The 20599-nt window shown below is 38.8% G+C and overlaps 1 protein-coding gene and 1 non-coding gene across 2 annotated transcripts in view; both read right to left on the bottom strand.

The window, feature by feature from the left end:
* RYR2 (ryanodine receptor 2) overlaps positions 1-20599 on the bottom strand; it is a 755069-nt gene that overhangs the window by 587635 nt on the left and 146835 nt on the right. The gene's annotated exons all lie outside the window — the stretch shown is intronic.
* Positions 6998-7127, bottom strand: LOC129499287 (small nucleolar RNA SNORA2/SNORA34 family). Its single transcript, XR_008662336.1, has one exon. It is a non-coding gene; the product is annotated as a small nucleolar RNA SNORA2/SNORA34 family (small nucleolar RNA).

The raw sequence follows: 20599 nt of genomic DNA, 5'->3' as shown, positions 1-20599 counted from the left end.
CCATAACGCCTTGAAATTAGAACTCAATCACAAGAAGAAGTTTGGAAGGACCTCAAACACGTGGAGGTTAAGGACCATCCTGCTAAAAGATAAAAGGGTCAACCAGGAAATTAAGGAAGAATTAAAAAGATTCATGGAAACTAATGAGAATGAAGATACAACTGTTCAAAATCTTTGGGATGCAGCAAAAGCAGTCCTGAGGGGGAAATACATCGCAATACAAGCATCCATTCAAAAACTGGAAAGAACTCAAATACAAAAGCTAACCTTACACATAAAGGAGCTAGAGAAGAAGCAGCAAATCGACCCGACGCCCAGCAGAAGAAGAGAGTTAATTAAAATTCGAGCAGAAATCAACGAAATTGAGACCAGAAGAACTGTGGAACAGATCAATAGAACCAGGAGTTGGTTCTTTGAAAGAAATAATAAGATAGATAAATCATTAGCCAACCTTATTAAAAAGAAGAGAGAGAAGACTCAAATTAATAAAATCAAGAATGAGAAAGGAGAGATCACTACCAACACCAAGGAAATACAAACGATTTTAAAAACATATTATGAACAGCTCTACGCCAATAAATTAGGCAATCTAGAAGAAATGGACACATTCCTGGAAAGTCACAAACTACCAAAACTGGAGCAGGAAGAAATAGAAAACCTGAACAGGCCAATAACCAGGGAGGAAATTGAAGAAGTCATCAAAAACCTCCCAAGACACAAGAGTCCAGGGCCAGATGGCTTCCCAGGGGAATTCTATCAAACGTTTAAAGAAGAAATCATACCTATTCTACTAAAGCTGTTTGGAAAGATAGAAAGAGATGGAGTACTTCCAAATTCATTCTATGAGGCCAGCATCACCTTAATTCCAAAACCAGACAAAGACCCCACCAAAAAGGAGAATTACAGACCAATATCCCTGATGAACATGGATGCAAAAATTCTCAACAAGATACTAGCCAATAGGATCCAACAACACATTAAGAAAATTATTCACCATGACCAAGTAGGATTTATCCCCGGGACACAAGGCTGGTTCAACACTCGTAAAACAATCATTGTGATTCATCATATCAGCAAGAGAAAAAACAAGAACCATATGATCCTCTCATTATATGCAGAGAAAGCATTTGACAAAATACAGCATCCATTCCTGATCAAAACTCTTCAGAGTGTAGGGATAGAGTGAACTTTCCTCGACATCTTAAAAGCCATCTACGAAAAGCCCACAGCAAATACCATTCTTAATGGGGAAGCACTGGGAGCCTTTCCCCTAAGATCAGGAACAAGACAGGGATGTCCACTCACCACTGCTATTCAACATAGTACTGGAAGTCCTAGCCTCAGCAATCAGACAACAAAAAGACATTAAAGGCATTCAAATTGGCAAAGAAGAAGTCAAACTCTCCCTCTTCGCCGATGACATGATACTCTACATAGAAAACCCAAAAGCCTCCACCCCAAGATTGCTAGAACTCATACAGCAATTTGGTAGCGTGGCAGGATACAAAATCAATGCCCAGAAATCAATGGCATTCCTATACACTAATAATGAGACTGAAGAAAGAGAAATTAAGGAGTCAATCCCATTTACAATTGCACCCAAAAGCATAAGATACCTAGGAATAAACCTAACCAAAGAGGTAAAGGATCTATACCCTAAAAACTATAGAACACTTCTGAAAGAAATTGAGGAAGACACAAAGAGATGGAAAAATATTCCATGCTCATGGATTGGCAGAATTAATATTGTGAAAATGTCAATGTTACCCAGGGCAATTTACACGTATAATGCAATCCCTATCAAAATACCATGGACTTTCTTCAGAGACTTAGAACAAATTATTTTAAGATTTGTGTGGAATCAGAAAAGACCCCGAATAGCCAGGGGAATTTTAAAAAAGAAAACCATAGCTGGGGGCATCACAATGCCAGATTTCAGGTTGTACTACAAAGCTGTGGTCATCAAGACAGTGTGGTACTGGCACAAAAACAGACACATAGACCAATGGAACAGAATAGAGAACCCACAAATGGACCCTGAACTTTATGGTCAACTAATATTCGACAAAGGAGGAAAGACGATCCACTGGAAGAAAGACAGTCTCTTCAATAAATGGTGCTGGGAAAATTGGTCATCCACATGCAGAAGAATGAAACTAGACCCCTCTCTTGCACCATATACAAAGATAAACTCAAAATGGATGAAAGATTTAAATGTGAGACAAGACTCCATCAAAATCCTAGAGGAGAACACAGGCAACACCCTTTTTGAACTTGGCCACAGTAACTTCTTGCAAGATACATCCACGAAAGCAAAAGAAACAAAAGCAAAAATGAACTATTGGGACTTCATCAAGATAAGAAGCTTTTGCACAGCAAAGGATACAGTCAACAAAACTCAAAGACAACCTACAGAATGGGAGAAGATATTTGCAAATAACATATCAGATAAAGGGCTAGTTTCCAAGATCTATAAAGAACTTCTTAAACTCAACAGCAAAGAAACAAACAATCCAATCATGAAATGGGCAAAAGACATGAACAGAAATCTCACAGAGGAAGACATAGACATGGCCAACACGCACATGAGAAAATGCTCTGCATCACTTGCCATCAGGGAAATACAAATCAAAACCACAATGAGATACCACCTCACACCAGTGAGAATGGGGAAAATTAATAAGGCAGGAAACAACAAATGTTGGAGAGGATGCGGAGAAAAGGGAACACTCTTACACTGTTGGTGGGAATGTGAACTGGTGCAGCCACTCTGGAAAACTGTGTGGAGGTTCCTCAAAGAATTAAAAATAGACCTGACCTATGACCCAGCAATTGCACTGTTAGGGATTTACCCCGAAGATTCAGATGCAATGAAACGCCGGGCACCTGCACCCCGATGTTTCTAGCAGCCATGTCCACAATAGCCAAACTGTGGAAGGAGCCTCGGTGCCCATCGAAAGATGAATGGATAAAGAAGATGTGGTTTATGTATACAATGGAATATTCCTCAGCCATTAGAAACGACAAATACCCACCATTTGCTTCAACGTGGATGGAACTGGAGGGTATTATGCTGAGTGAAGTAAGTCAATCGGAGAAGGACAAACAGTGTATGTTCTCATTCATTTGGAGAATATGAATAATAGTGAAGGGGAATATAAGGGAAGGGAGAAGAAATGTGTGGGAGATATCAGAAAGGGACACAGAACATAAAGACTTCTAACTCTGGGAAATGAACTAAGAGTGCACACATGCTCTCTCTCTCCAAAACAAATAAAATTTTTTAAGTAAAAAATAAAAAATAATAAAATAAAAATTAACTAGATTTTTAACCATAAAAGAAAAAAATCCCAAAATTATGAGTTTTCTGAGGGCCACACACATCATCTATGAGTCTCCTACATTTACTGCAATGTCTAGAAATTAGTAAGTACCACTAAATGTGACAATGAAAAAAAATTACTGAATAAAGTATTTTCTACTTCCATACATCTAAGCAAGATTAGGCTATCTGGAAAGGTCTTCTGTTTCCTAGAATCTGAACCATGAATCTACCAGCTGTTTAATAGTCACAGCAAAAAGAAAATTAATTTACAATCATGAGTATGTTTACAACTTTCAATTTACATATTTTAATTCACCCCCTCAGTTAAGAAGTTTGCTACTGTTCCAATATAGAGGATGCAAAAACTTTTTAACACCTGAAATTTGATGACAAGCCAATTTCCACTGAAAAGATACTTCAGATGTAAACTTCCAAATATTTCATAGGATCTGTGTGGAAAGGAATTCATGAAGGAATTAAACACCACAATTTACTAACAGCCAAACTACTTTCTGGGAAGTATTGTGAATTCTGTCTAGACATAGCCAAAGGGTTGATGAAGGAAGGGTGGGAGTAACACACAGGAAGGCTCAAAGGCTCACTTTCAGGGTTCCATCCAATTTCTCTGGTTCCATGACTTTATTACATAAGAATCTGTATCTGTAGAAGAAGAGGCACAGGAGGGAGGAGACTTGATTCTTACTGAAAAATAAAGGGTTTTACTCTCAGGTTAAGGTTACTTCAGGATATTCTAGAAACAAAATGCCAGTGGCTTTAATAACCAAGGAAAATGAACACTCAGTGCATTCCCTGTGAGTTCCCTGAAGTCAGTTACTTAGTATTTCATGTATGACTGCCTAGTACTGATCAGTGGGCCCAGTACCTTGTGAGTCCTTAATAAACATTTATTGACTAAATTCACGACTCTGTCACTCTGAGGAAATATAATGATCTATAAAGTAATTCAAATAAAGAATGAAAGCCAAATTTTCTGCACACAAAATAACAAAATAGGCAAAGACAGAGTTGAAGTGTAACCCGTCAGATTTTTTTAAAATGGGCACATTTTTTAAAATGTTTTTTTTTTCCAATTTAAATTATTTGTTTTTGTAGCTGATAGGGCTGGGGTTATTTAAGGCCTTGAAATAAAGCAAAGATTTAGGATATTATAAGATCAGCTTCATCAGAAGGCAGGAGGGAGATCTTGTTAAAAGAAAGGAGGGCAAAATTCAGTAGATGGGAGCATCTTCCTCCCAGAAGCTGAAAAGTCTCTGGGGATCTTGAAGGTGGGAGCAGAAAGCTATCATTCCTACAAATTTCAGGCAGTTTACCTAGAGCTTCTAAAAGAAACTTCAAGAAACTTCTCATCTTTTGACACTTTACTGGTAATTATACAAGTGGGAGAACCACATGGAACTGTCCAGTAGGATATATGATCCAGGGTTCTAGCTAGAGGACTAAAGCAAAGACCTATGGAACATACAGAGAATTACTAATACCTCACCTCAGACAGAGTTGAACATCCAACTCTCTTTGATTGATAGATAAAGTTCTTATCAACATACATTCCTATAGTTGGTATTTTTTGATGATTAGGAGAGCTGTATCTAAATGGAAGCTTTGATTTTCAGAACTTCTAAACAAGTTACATTTAAAAAGGGAATATCCTTCCTAAGGAATGCTCCACAGAATATATAAACAACAACAAAAATAACAACTATAAGACCACCCAAGCTGGGAATGGCAAGACTAATAACCATTACACTTGAATGATGCGTGTTCTAGCCATGATACATGCATAAAAACACTGTGAACATTAAACAGAAATTCACAAGATGGAAACAGTATAAAAAGTCCACCAAAAAAGGGGTCCATCAATAACTAATAACAAATTGCTTTTTTTAAGATTTTATTTATTTATTCATGAGAGACACAGAGAGAGAGAGGCAGAGACACAGGCAGAGGGAGAAGCAGGCTCCATGCAGGGAGCCCCATGTGGGACTCAATCCCGGGACTCCAGGATCACGCCCTGGGCCAAAGGCAGGCACTAAACCGCTGAGCCACCCAGGGATCCCCACTAATAACAAATCACTAATAAGACCAAGAGAAAAAGAAAAGGCTACCTAAACACCAAAATGATCCTTTATGCCATCAATTTCTCTCTCCAAAACAACAAAGACTTCTGTTCACCTGATGGGCTTAAGGTTGCACAAGGAGAAATTTCAAGATGGATAAAGCATTCTGTGGACCTCTAAAAACAGTCTAAGTCCCAATTCAGTCATGTGGTCTCACAGTAGAATTAAAAACCTTTTGGGCATTGAAATGAATTGCAGATCCTTGCCAAACACTAATATATAATTTTTTGGGGAATATAGAAATTATATCAGGGTATTTCCTCTTTGCAAATATTCCCTACCTACAAACTTATGTTTCTTCAGTCTTCACATTCTTTCCCCATAGGCTTCTCAGATTTCTCCCCCAATATCTTATCCTACTATGCAAAGCTGATAAAAGTATCAGTTATATACGGTATCCGAAACATCCTGTGGATGATGCAGCAAACAAAAATGCCTTCGGTGTTGAAGTACATTCAGGCAAAATTTCCTATCACTAGCATCCAAAACCTTCTCTCCTCTGTTCACCTTTTCTAATCTGCTATGGTCTGAATGTGTGCCACCTCCCCACTGCCCCACCAATTCACATTGAGAATCCTAATACCCAAGTGATGCTGTTGGAAGGTGGGGACTTCAGAAGGTGCTTAGGTCATGAACATGAGGTCTTTATGACTGCGATTAGTGTCCTTATAAAAAAGACCCCCTGCAAGGCTCCATAGCCCCTCTACCATGTGAGGACAGAGAAGTCTGTGACCCAGAATACAGCCCTCACCTAACTATGGTGGCACTCTGACTTCAGATGTCCAGCTCCCAGAACTGTGAGAAATAAATTGTGTGGCTTATAAACCACCCAGTCTCTGGTATTTTGTTAACACAGCCCAAATGGATAAGACGTCATGTAGAATACAGAAGGTGCTATCTAAAATTAGAAAAACATTAATTAGAAACAAGCTATAGAACACTAGGTCAGTAGTGAAAAGACCTCATCTCATTTGGCATCTAGTGGGCAAAACAGGCCTCCTTACCACAAAAAAAAAAAAAAAAAACCCACATGAGGCCCAGAGATCCTAAGTGATTTGTGAATCACCACCCTGATCCATGGCAAAGAAAATAAGATTTCATGATGACTCCTTTAAAAAACAGAGTAGAGTAGGATTAGGTGGGAGGGCTTAGAAAGGTGGAAAAGGCTTGACAATACACAATGAACTAGTTAGGCCATGAATGCAGTGTGGACATAAGCCTCCTAAGAAGGTAGTCAGGTCCAGAATACCTGACTGTGCAATCTTCTAATGCCACATACATCTCCCTTCATTGGGGAATATGAAAGAGCATCTTCCATATTCATAACCATGTACAATGTCATGGAGAGATTAACCAAGTTTTAGCCTCGAGGGGAATTTATGTGGGTAAAACAAAATACAGGAAAGGTAGGATATGTATTTGAAAAAACCACGTGTGCTGCTAAGGCTACACCAGGGCTCTCCATCATAGATTCACATACATCTCATCAACACGAACTACGTTTGTTGACAAAGTTCTTCCCCCCCCCCCCCATAAACTGTGTTCATTCCAACTGAAAGCCATTCCCACTGGGGTGCTGAAAGGCTTACAGACCACAGAAACACATTACTCTAGGCTCCTGTTTGAAACCAACAGCTAGCAAACCACTGGTCTGGATTCAGGGCGATGCTGATGAAGTGTTAAAAAGCTCTAATTCACTTTATACACCTCTGTTCGGCAAGGCATTTAACTGGCTTCAAAAATAAACAGTGGGACACCTGGGCAGCTCAGTGGTTGAGCATCTGCCTTTGGCTCAGGTCATGATCCCAGGGTCCTAGGATCAAGTCTGACATTCAGGCTCCCTATGAGGAGCCTGCTTCTCACTCTGCCTGTGTCTCTGCCTCTCTGTGCCTCTCATGAATAAATAAAATCTTAAAAAAAAAAAAAAACAAGGCAAAAAATATATATAGTCCTTTGATTTTTTTAATATAAAGCTGCTCACAGACAAAACAACCAGCTATATAAACAAATCTCATGATCCTCACTCATTATGCTAAAATCATACTCTTCCTAAAATGACCACAGATTTAAATTGTATACAAGGAAAAGTATACTTCAAGTTACAACTAGTCATAGTTTTAGGAGTACCATTTTAAAAACAAAACCATCCCAGTAAACAAGTGACTTCTATTAAGCCACTTACGAGGGACTGAACTAAATCTACAGTTAGTTAACAGATTAACATTTTTTTTAAAAAACTGAATTATGTCTCTACTGTCAAGGACAATCCCTTAAAAACACCTCCATTTGGGAAAAAATTAACATAATTTTGAGAGACTTTATTATTCATTTCAAGTGATTGTTGGCTGCTATTTTTCATTTTTCTAAAGCTATTTGGCATTAAATGACTTGATAACAAGTCTGAAACTGCTGTAACTAACATGTAAAAGAGAGATTTAAGTCAACATTCTCTTTTAAGTAAATTGAATAGCCTTAGGAATAATATTAGAAATATTTATTTTTAAAAATATTAGAACTATTACTAGATTGACATTTGCCCTCTCTCTGTTGATGCTAGCCATATTGTAAGTCTGGGTTTTTTTTATTCAGTGTTTCCTCCAGTATAAATAAAAGATAGTTCTTTTTCAGAATTAATTTTAGTTCAACATTTTATTCACCTTTCAGATTATCAACAAGATTTTAGGATATAAAGAAGAGACCTAGATGGCACTGTCAAGGGAGAAGGCAGAGTTCCATTAAAAAATAAAAAAATAAAAAGGAAGAATGTCCTCTTAGGCTGGTGTTTTTCTAGATGAACCAACAGGGATGATGCTGGGAGTATAACTATTCTACAACAACCCACAGGGTCTTCACCTGGCCAGGAACAGATGCAGAGCTGGCAGGAGGTTCATTACATCTAGAACCCAATGAGGTATACTGGGCCACTTCAGTCTATATTAGGAGCATGGAGAATTTCAGACCAAAGCCTTCTGCGTTTAATTTCACTGTGCTGGGCAGCCCGGGTGGCTCAGCGGTTTAGCACTGCCTTCAGCCCAGGGCGTGATCCTGGAGACCTGGGATTGAGTCCCACATAGGGCTCTCTGCGTGGAGCCTGCTTCTCCCTCTGCCTGTGTCTTTGCCTCTCTCTCTATCTCTCATGAATAAATAAATAAAATCTTAAAAAAAATTTTCACTGTGTTTTGAGCATCAAGCTAGAATGAAAACCTCTCAGCATATGAATCTTAAGAAGTGAACTAACTGGTATAAAATGCCAAGTCCCCAGCCCCAGGCAAGCGTGCTAGGTCCAGTGTGCACAAGTACCAGGATATAAGCAAAACTAACACCCTTGAAGAAGTCCTAGCACAAGAGCTCACACCCAAGACTGGCTTACACCTTTACCCCCGATTACCAGCATGACCTTGGGGATATAACTGCACTATTGAAAGCCCAAGATTCTGCTTCTGTAGAATGGTTACTACACCTCCTTGAATTAAGTGGCTGGCACAGTCTGTGACACCCTGTCAAATGCAATTGGTCTACCACTCTTCTCCACCCCTCCCACTTGCTTCATGTCACTGCAGGCTTTTCATTCAAGCTATGTATCAAGTAGAATTCAAAAACCATGAAAAGGAAGAGAGCGTATAATGTGTCTTAGAAAACCTTTTATGTAAATTTTGGACACTACAAGTCTTTACCATTTACACATAATTACTATTGAACAGTAACTGATATACATGTCCCCCCACCCCCACCCCATTCCAGAGGGCATCCTACAAACCCTACAAATTAACACCTGGCCTCCTCCATGGTCTTGTCACCCTTAAGAGACGCAAATTTCACCACTAATCCCTTCTTGTCTATACTGTAAAGCAGCACTTGGCTTTTAAACACTCCTAAATGGTTAATACAGTAGGGGACAAGTTCAAGTCTAATGAGCTACTAAGTTCTGTCTCACAACTATCTACTTAGATACTGTTCCTGACTCTCCATACAGCTCTGAGATCTGGAGCGCTTTTCTAAATGAACAGAGCTACTACTTAGATCATTAAAGACTCATTAAGACAATCATGCCTTCTAAAGCGTAAGCGCTGGTCGCACTGTTAGTGAGAAAAAAAGCAGGTAAGCAATGGTTTTGAAAACAGAAGGGACAAGACCAAGCACTTCAAGGATACAGAAAGGAAACAAAAGCACATGGATCTGGGGGGAGACTCTTGCAGTTCCAGAAATCAGGGAGAGGTGAAATATGCAGCAATTTAATACAAACTTAGGAGTCCAACTATAATTATAGGATCATGCAATTTTTCCACCAAACCACAAAAGTATTACTGAACATCACGACACCGACTCCAACAGATTTGTGAGATTTTCACTGGAATCCATATTTGATGAACTCATAACTCTGAAGTGAGGAGGGTTCCCCTTTTCACCATCCCTGGTGACCTTCACCATTAGAAAGGATTCTCTTGGGCCTCTTTGTGTCCCTTTCTCCCCCGTATCCCCAGGAGATGGCTTAACCTAGCTGATCGGTAAATCCGAGATCAAAGAGGCTCAGCTATGCCCTTTCCTCCTCTTGAGAACAGCTGCCTACAAGAAGAATGGGCCCCCCAACAGGTAATAAACATTACCCTTGCTCTGTTCTCTCATTTCCCAAGTTGTTCAGAATCCAAGCAGGAAAATGGATGCTATCGACTGGGTCTGCTCAGAGACCAGGATGCTACCACCTCCCAAGAAGGCTCAAACAAAATCTAATCTTTGGAAACACAGCCCAGTGGTTAAGAGTAGAGAATCTAAAACTGGGATAAAAGAGACACCTGGGTGGCTCAGTCAGTTGAACATCCGACTCCTGGTTTCACTCAGGTCATGATCCCAGGGTTGTGAGATGGAGCCTCACATCACGCTCCATGTTCAGCATGGGTTCTTTCTCTCTCTCCCTTTCTCCGTCTGCCCCTTCCCTTCCCCTGCTCATGCTGTCTAAATAAATAAATAAAATATTTTTTTAAAAACTGGGATCCCATGTTTGAAACCTTTTGACTATAAAAGTGTGGGTAAAGTTCTTAAACTTTGCTGGGTCTCAGTTTCCTCACTTATAAAATGGGGAGAGTAATAGTAACTCATATGATTATTAATATATGTGAAGACCTTAGAACAGTGCCTGGACATAATAAACTAAGTAAATTTTAGTATCACTAAATATATTACCATTTTTCTCATTTTAACTATTACTATCTTGTCCCACAATATAAGACTTGAAAGAAAGGATTTGTCCATGATAGGTCACGTTCCATTTTATGAGTTCACATCTACAGGAGGACACCAAGAATGATAAACTAACTTTAATGGAGAAATTGTAGGAAAAACAATCAGTTGGCCCACTGTGGGCACTGCCATCTGAAAAGGCAGTCTTGCCTCATAAGAAAAGGAAACCCCATAAGTGTACACCATTTGGCACGTTTGTATTTGGTGTTAGACTTCATTTCAGTAATTGCTCATCAACTGCTTTCCAGATTTTTGATGTGCATGAATCTGCCTGATGATAGAATGCCTGAGGCCAACCTACATGTGGTCAAATGCTTCTGGGTGACAGAAGAAAACCTATGCCTCCTTTCCATTCAGGGTTTTCTATAACCCATGACCATTATTTCTCTCCCTCTATCATGTACCTTAAAAAAAATAGGAAGAAAGAAAATTGTGTTGACACATCAGAGTATATTTTAACTGATCAAATATGCGTATGGCTAAAATTCTGGCTAAGTTGCCAGAGACCTTTCATCTCATTAGTAACTGAAATTGAGTTTATGCCTTACCTTAGGACCACAAGTGCCCCCTCTGCCGATCACAGAGCCATACAGAGTCCTGGTAATTGGCTCCAATGAGACCAGTGCTGGTTTTAGGGACACATGTTATCTCTACAGGACAACTTGCCCTACAGCAGGCACCAGGACCACTGCTCAGATGGAAGCTTCGAGAAGCACCTCATTTTAGAGAAGCACAGTGTGTCTGAATTAACTTAGAGCAAGCTTGCTCTCAATTTACCCTTGAAACAATAATACAAAGAAGAAACATAAGTTTGGGGGGGAGGCACCTGGGTGGCTCAGTGGTTGAGCATCTGCCTTCAGATCATGGCATGAGCCCAGCATCCCAGGATCTTGTCTCACATCTGACCTCTCACAGGGAGCCTGCTTCTCCCTCTGCCTATGTCTCTGCCTCTCTCTCTGTATCTCTCATGAATAAATAAATAAAATCTTAAAAAAAGAAAGAAACATAAGTTTAGGGTTGGAAAATGCAGCTGCTACTGGACTAGTAAAAATTCTTCCCCAGTTAGTGTCTGTCTGTATCAGAGGTATTGTTCAAAACCTTAAATAAAGACTGAAAACCTTAAGGAAGAGGAGAGACACTTCTTCCTGGTATACTCGTGAAAGTTCAAGGCAAGAGAGGGCACCAACAGCAAAAAGATAGGAACTCTGGCTGGCCCAACACAACAGGTTTAGAGTATGTCTGAACACATAACACCGAGAGTTTCTCTCTGGCCTATTTATTATGCACCAACTTATTACATACCAACGTGTCCCCAACAGTGGCCCCACGCCTCCATTTCCAAACATCTGAAACAGGATACAAAACATCACACAAATGCAATATTCCCAGGATAAAACAGGCACACAAGTCTTCCACAAGCCCACTGGCTTCCCCTCTCTCCATAGTACTGCCAACGGTTATTCTCAAACCTTTCACACCATCTGCTCTGGATGAAGCTGTTCCAAATGTGTCTTCCAAAAAAAGAGAAAAAGAAAGAGAGCAAGGTCACTAACCATTCCATGGAAAGGCTATGAGACTACTGACAAAATGGGAAATGTCAACACAATATTCCCTGTAGGTCCATAGCCGTTATGGGCCCTCTGGCCTGGAAAAAACAAAACAAACCCATGTGTGTACTGACCACCACCCAGAAAAATGTCACTCAGTAAGACACTTTTATAAAAAGATAAAAACATCTCCTTTCTTCTTAAATCACACAGATGCTTTAAATCCAAAAATATGTAGGAATTCAGTTACTAATTCTACTTCTGAATACGTATCTAATAAGGCAAATAGTAAAAGAATTTTCTTCTCAGAAAGCTGGCAGTACATGTGAATAAATAAAATATAGGTGCTATTAGCAAAATGTCTGAGATGTCCTGAAATTTCCCAGTATTTTCATTCCCTTCCCTTTTAAAAAGTCTTTCCCAATGATCTTTATTCCTAGGAAGTATGCAGTGTTAGAAATGTCATGCTTGTGACCAAAACAAAGTTAATCAAATCGTTATTTCTAATATTGACTGCCTTATTCAGAAAAATCATTCTGCTTCTGATACATTTCATAAACTAAATTTAATGTCTTAAATAAGCAACAGCATAGATTAAATTTTTTTATTTTTTTTTATTCATGATAATCACAGAGAGAGAGAGAGAGAGAGAGAGAGAGAGAGAGAGAGGCAGAGACATAGGCAGAGGGAGAAGCAGGCTCCATGCACCGGGAGCCCGACGTGGGATTCGATCCCGGATCTCCAGGATCGCGCCCTGAGCCAAAGACAGGCGCTAAACCACTGTGCCACCCAGGGATCCCGCAAGAGCATAGATTAGCTGGTATTTCACCAAATCAGTGTTTTCTTTCAAGTCTTTACTAACCATAATAATAAATTAACAATAACATAAAAGTTACAGATTTTAAAGAATATAAATGTATAAGATACTTTAGCTACCACCTTTCACTATAAGCAGACATATCTTCAACGTCTATTAATGAAAGAGATAAGTCTACTTTGACTTGCAGGACTCCTTCAAAACAATGAGTAGTTCTGACCCCAACCAGCCCTTGATAATATTCACCTGATATTCCTACATGCTCAACTGGGAAATACCTGTTCTTGAGATGCTGTTGTGAGGACCATGAACAATATATACAGTACCCATATAGTAGGGGGCAGGGCACAACAGGAGTTCAATAATCCATCATAAATACTATGTAACACATAGTCATAACCCATAGTACACACACACACACACACACACACAAACACATACAGGGCAGGGAGGTCTGGTGTGGTTCTGAGCACAATGTCCAACACATGTTAGGCTCTCAAAAGACAGTGATCAAGGAATGAAAAAAGGAGAATCCAAGATTGCTTCAAATTGCACAGCTTTCAGTAAGTAAGCCTAAGTAGAGGCTGGAACATGTGGCCCCCGTCTCCCGTTCAAATTCATATTAATCTCTTGTTCTGATACTGGTCTTTGGTGCCGGGTCTCACTTGACAACCATGTGAGGTAAGTGTTACCCTCCTCATTTACACAATAGGAGTGAAGACCTGGCGAGGAGATTAGCATCCTTTTCCTCCTATCTGAGGGTATCTCAGTTTTGTGCAGTTACCCATTCCTCCCCCACAAAACCATGTGCTTCAAGGGAAGGTTATTTTCACTTTGTTAGCAATTATTTCAGAAATGGGCATTTGACCAAACTCTAGTTACTGAGAGACAAAAGAATCCTGGCTTCTGGAAAAATATTCCTTTCTACTAGGAAACGGCCCCCAGGAGAGATGGTTTGGTTTCTTCTTCTGGATAGTGCCACATCTGATTATGATGACTAGAAGTCCCTCAGCCATGTTGCAATGAGTTAATACAAGAATTAACATCAAATGTAGCAGAACTAGAACAGCCAATTTCAGACAGGTTCTACCTCTAGACTTAAGTTAATAAAACCCCTTTGGTATAAGGCATTAAAAAATCAGTCTCTTATTTGCAACCTGAAACACCCCATTTGGTGAGCGCCTTATTCAGACCCAGGCCTCTCTGACACCCGAGCTTGCTCTTTTGGTTGCTATATTTCAGCAGGAGCCCCTCCCCAATGCTGAAGGCCAAGGTGAAGATAAAGCACTGACTATGTGGCAGATTCCCCCTAGATACTTTATATACATTATTTAACTTAATCCCCAGGGCTCGAAATTGGACTCTAGGCTCAAAAGCCAAATTCACCACAATGAGCAGACTCCTATGGAAGGCTAGATGTCACTAAAGTTAAAAACTTTTTTTTCCCCTCTTTGGAAGCAGTCACTTGTATCAACCTTGATTTGCAAAGTACGGAAGAAAGAAAATGAGCAGAGGGGTTGAAACCCATAACATCTTGGGCCAGTTGTACAATTTCTCCCAGCTTGCATTTCCTCAACTATTAAATACCTCCTCTGGGAAGCTAATGTGGTATAGAGGGGGCTGAATAATCAGTACATAATCATAGTTAATAGTATTCCTGAATCCACCTACAGTAACACTAGAAAAGAATCCATAAGCATTGAAATATTGGGATTGGTCTCATTAATTCTGTGATCATAACCGGTAAGTCAGTCTCCATTCAGCAAGGATTCCTCTTAATGTTTATCCACCATCAACATGAAAAATAACCCTTAATAATCTATAATCTGATTTATCTTTCCAGAAATGACAAGGAATTATTAAACCCCACTGGCATTTCCTGAATGGAAGAGCAGCGATGAAAAATAAATGTGCATCCAGCTGATTTCTAAAAACCTTAGAAATGTTAACAGGGTAGCCACCCTGCATATCGAGATACAGAATTCATAGGCCACTAACGTATTAGTCACTGAATGATTTTAAATTTTGCCATTGATCCTCTTGTCCTCATTAAGTATTATTTCACATTCTGAATGCCAGGGCAATAAGCCCTTTGAGCAAACAAATACAGCAAAGCCTGCATTTGCAGATCACAAATGCTAAATACAAATCACTGCTCTCTCTCACAGGGGACTCAGGGTTCATAGGAAAGAACTGGTGGTCCCCTCTGGGTGGGGGGCAGGTAGGGAGTCAGCAATCATGGCTCCCATTTAATCACAGGACACAACTGCTTGACTACGCCAGCACGGCTCCCTGCAATCTGCACACACTGCGTCATCATCGCCAGCGTTAACACTTACTTAGCTGGCTCTTACTCTGTACCAGCCCCTGCTTAAGTACAGTGCTATCATCATCCCTGCTTGACAGAGGAGAGAACGGAGGCATGGAGAAGTTCAAGTTCAGGGTCTCAGGACTAGTATGTGGGATGCAGCTGCTTTCAAAGCCAGGCCTACTAACACCAGAATCTCTACTCTTAGCCACCCACCTAAAGCCCTTGGCAACAACTAATTAGTTGCTCCCCAAACTAAAATTTCCCAAATATTCTTATGGTCACTTTAGGTACACCTCACTTCCCATCCATGATCTTTTTTTTTTTTTTTTAAAAAGGTTTTTAGATTCTAACATCAAGAGGACAAGTGGATCAACGAGTCACCTGAAGCCTGCATCACCAAGAAGGAAAAGAAGTTACTATAATCACATCACCAGGAGCTAGCATTACACCCAGCAGAATGAGAGCAAGGATCATGAAGGACTTCTCTGAAAGGAAAAACCAAGTGAATTCCTCTTACCAAAACAGTGACTGACACAGGAGCCAACCTCATCTCACTTCTGGAGGCCACTTCTCCACACAGGAAGCTCAATGACCTAGAAGTCAAGGTCCCTGTGGAGGAAGCCTCCCTCAGGGTAGGTGGCCTCCTTGGGCAGAGGTCCAGAATGCCTTTGCTTAGGAGGCCCACATCCACTGTGTGAGAACACTATTTTCTATTAGAGACCAAATATTGTCCAGGAGTCAGAATTCTAGGTACCCTGGAGGGACAGGAAAGATTTGGGGGACAGTCCTTCACTGAAACATTAACTGAATACCTGCACAGGGCACTATGCTAACTACTCACTGAGTATGTGGTACACTGGGCTCTATACTGAATGCTTTGAATTACATTATGTATATGACATATCAAATATGTTACAGTTTTTGAAAGATACCGTCATTTAACACCCCACATAAGGCTAAGAATCTTCATTTTCCGAGGTTTTTAGGTCTCTAAAATATTCTATTATTCTATTGAGGGTTTTTGTTGTTGCTGTTGTTGTTGTTTTAAAAAAAAAAAAAAGCAAGGAAACTTTTGTTTTAAAGTCCAGTATTCAAGGCTGAGTGTGGCTGGCATTCAAGGCATCTACTGAAACAGATAAATAGGTGGAATGCACCTAATTCAGAGATCATGTGGACCTAAAGTTCATCTATGAACCAGAAAAGTCTTCAAAACCCAGAACTGAAGCTAATTTGAAGGACCTAAAGTTCATCTATGAACCAGAAAAGTCTTCAAAAGCCAGAACTGAAGCTAATTTGAAGGCCCTCTCTGCTATCACTGGACAAATATTCCTCATTCCATTACAGGATGTAGATGGAGAATGACAACATGTTTGTTTGCTACATATTTTTTATTTATACTTATCTAAACTTCAAATATTTATTAACTTGCACAAACTGGAATGTCAGTTATACTGGTATGAGATAGCACTGTATAGTTCTTTATTTGTAATTCCTTAAACTTTGTGACCTAACACAATTTTAAGAATATAACTTCTAGATTATGATTGAAAATATTTGGAGAACTTTCAACAAATAATCTGTCAAGTTCAGGTCATACTTCTACTAAATCCATTAAAATATGAAACTCTGGCAACACCAGTCTGCAGTAGACAGATGAGAATATAACCATTTCCCAAGGTTATAAGATTAGTAAACCCATATCTACTGGTCTTCAAAACCAACTCTGTTTTCTCCTTTCATTTGTGTGTGAATGCAATAAAAGTATCTTAATATGCTTACAATGCTAACCAAAACATCTAGTTAGAAGGAGAATAGAAAGAAATGGGAAATAATACAAGAAAATTTGTAGTCATAACTACATGAAGACAAATACTCCATATGATCCCAGGACTACCCTCATTGACAGCATCTTAGTTTGTTTTAGAAAATAAGAATAATTAATAAATATACACCCTGAAGACAAGCTGTAACAAACCACAGAATCATATCACCAATAAGTAAAGAGTTTAGAACCTGCAAATATAGCATTCTGCAAGATTCTAAAATACATGTTGGTTTTCTGTACTAAGTATTCTTCTGACTTGTACCCTTGTGAAATACCAAAAACACTGTGAAATTGGGGTTGAGTTGAGCCTTCATTATTTTATTTCCCAAATTTATAATCTAGGGGTGCCTTGGTGGCTCATTTGGTTAAGTATCTGCCTTCTATTCAGGTCATGATCTCAGGGTCCTGGGATTGAGCTAAATCAGGCTCCCTGCTCAGCGGGGGATCTGCTTCTTCCCCTCCCCCATTTCTCCCGGCACCACTTGTGTGCTGTCTCACTCTGCTTGCTCTCTCTCAAATAAAATCTAGCATGTATTTTCTCTCCAGTTTTGACTTTATTCATATGAAAAAGATTTGATATGGCAATATAGTAATTCTAAAGGAAAAAGAGTGACAATGAGAAAGAGTCATCTCATCTATTAACTTCTAGTTAAATTTCTAGACAATACATGCAGAAACACCTAGAAGATATTTTAAAACTAAAAATGTTAAATACCATCAGGGCAACTAAAAAATACTAAAGGATTAATAATGACTTGATCAACAGTAGGACCTAAAAAGAGGTTAGAGAAAGTGCAGGTGGGAAAACCTAACAAGACAGTAACTTACTAGACATACTAGCTTAACTTTAATCACTTAGACCAAATTTTAAGAGTGATGTTCTTTTTTAAGCACCAACTTATGGGTGCCTAAGAAACCTCTAAGACCTCTAACACTGAAGGGTGATGAATGAGGCACACTACCTTTTGATATGCCCTTTTACAAGGAGAAAGCAAGATTTCACTCAGATCTTTTCAATGCTACAGATCTCCCTCCTGGAAAGTTTTGCAAATGACTCTGGGGGAAGAAAAAAAAAAAAACTTTAAGGCTGCTTTATCTTGGGATTGCTAGTTCAAATCCTGGGCCAAATGAAGGTACCACGCACGGGTGTCAGAATTTAATTGTCATTTCTTGTTTACAGAGCAGAAAGAATTTAAATCAGAGGGATCCTCACGTTCTCTATGATGACTTCATCTCATGTGAGGAGCACATTCCTTTTTTTTTTTTGTATATTTTTTTTATTGGAGTTCAATTTGCCAACATATAGTGTAATACCCAGTGCTCATCCCATCAAGTGCCCCTCTCAGTGCCCGTCACCCAGTTACCCCATCCCCCCGCTCACCTTCCTTTCCATCACCTCTTGTTCGTTTCCCAGAGTTAGGAGTCTCTCATGTTCCGTCACCCTCACTGATATTTCCCACTCATTTTCTCTCCTTTCCTCTTTATTCCCTTTCACTATTTTTTATATTCCTCATATGAATGAGACCATATAATGTTTGTCCTTCTCTGATTGACTTACTTCACTCAGCATAATACTCTCCAGTTCCATCCACGTTGAAGCAAATGGTCAGTATTTGTCGTTTCTAATTAGGCTCGTCTTTTTCCTGCTCAAGAACTGCAAATCTTGGCAAATTTCTAATGTTATTTTCAAACTGCTAGCTAGACATGTGCTCCAAGATGCCTTCTTCTATGAGAACACAATCTAATTCCAAGTATGGATCTCAGATGGATTTTTGTAAAAGAAAAAAATGAGTGTTTTTGTTCTTAAAGTTCATCTGGAAGACTAAATTAATAAGGAACCAAAAAAAAAGAAAAAAAAGGAAAAGAACTGTGTTGAATGAAGCTAGCTCTACAACATATGAAAACAGAATATAAAGTTATATTAACTGAAGAAATATGAAAAATTTATAATTTTGTGTATATACATTAAAACAACTAAAATGAATGAGATGATGATTTGGAAGCTAACTAACAATTTGGAAAAAAAAATAATAAAGCTCTACCTCAAGCTTTACCTGAATAAATTTCAGATGGATTAAAGATCTAAGTCCTAAAATCTGAGGAAAAGACAAAATATTTTAATGAAACACAGACAAGAAATAAACATGTGATTACACAGTAATATAAAAGTTCTGTACCCCAAGCCTATTTAAAGGTAAATTACAAACTGGAAAAGGCAGTCATATATAAATCAGTGAGAGTAAATATTCTTGGCATATAAACAGTTCACAGTGAAAAGAAGAGCTTCCCAATAGAAAAATGGGCAAAGAATATTCAGTAGAAAATTCACAAAAGCTGCAATACTCTCAACTGTGAGCAATACTCTTACTACTGAAATACAAAAGTATGAAAGTAAACCAATCAAGTTTTGAGTTCTTTTTTTAACCTATCAAGCTGCCAAGTGAAAAGGATTTGTAATAAACAATGATGGCTTACACACAGGGAAAGGAGCATTATTCTACATGGCTACAAGTGCACATTAATGTTACTTTTTTTCACAAAATTATCCCAAAACCTTTAAATTTTGGTCCAGCAATGCTATTACTAGCAATTTTTCTTAAGAATTTAGTACGTTCACAAAGGTAGGTAAATGTAACAAGATATTCCCTGTAATGTTATTTACAAAGGTGAAAAATTGGGAAAGCTTAAATGTTCATTAATGAGAGGATGGATACAATAGAATATCATGAAGCCATTAATAATAATGGTGGATAAATGATATTATTAATGTCTAGCCAGGAGACATATCCACAGTGTAATTTTAATTGAGGGGAAAAAATTGATACATATAGTATTAGAAAAAAGAAACATGGGGGTACTTCTCTAAATTACAGGATTAAGAGTGAGCTTAGTTTTTTCTGTATCTTTTCTGAACTTTTTTCAAAGAACATTCTTTGTAAACAGCAACAACAGCAACAACAACAACTACAACAACAAAACTGCAAGAAACAGAAACAAGATAGCTGTCTGCAATTGTTTTTAAATGCATGGTCACCTGCCAAACCAATTTAAAATGGCATGATCATAAAATTGGTAGGTATCTTTATAGCTCTGTGCAAATCTGACTCCAAATACCTTATTTATCTATTTAATTTCCCTCATCTAATTAACTTCATTTGTTTCAATCATCAATTTTATCCTAAGTATGTCCCACATAAAAGGTGACACTTTCCTCAAGTGGGTATCCTACTTATCAACCATCCTCAGGAGTAATAAATCATGCTGACTGGAGTGAAATTAAGCGGAGGGGTGTGAGTCACTAAACACACACTCCAATTATTCAATACACATGAAAGCACTTTGGCATTCAGGTAAATCAAGCATGACATTGTTGATATTTCTTAAAAGTGGCACAATCATGGTTC

This window comes from Nyctereutes procyonoides, unplaced genomic scaffold (assembly GCF_905146905.1).
Source record: "Nyctereutes procyonoides isolate TBG_1078 unplaced genomic scaffold, NYPRO_anot_genome, whole genome shotgun sequence".
NCBI lineage: Eukaryota > Metazoa > Chordata > Mammalia > Carnivora > Canidae > Nyctereutes > Nyctereutes procyonoides.
Note: the sequence above shows the minus strand (reverse complement) of the source record. Positions and strands in the feature narration are given on the sequence as shown.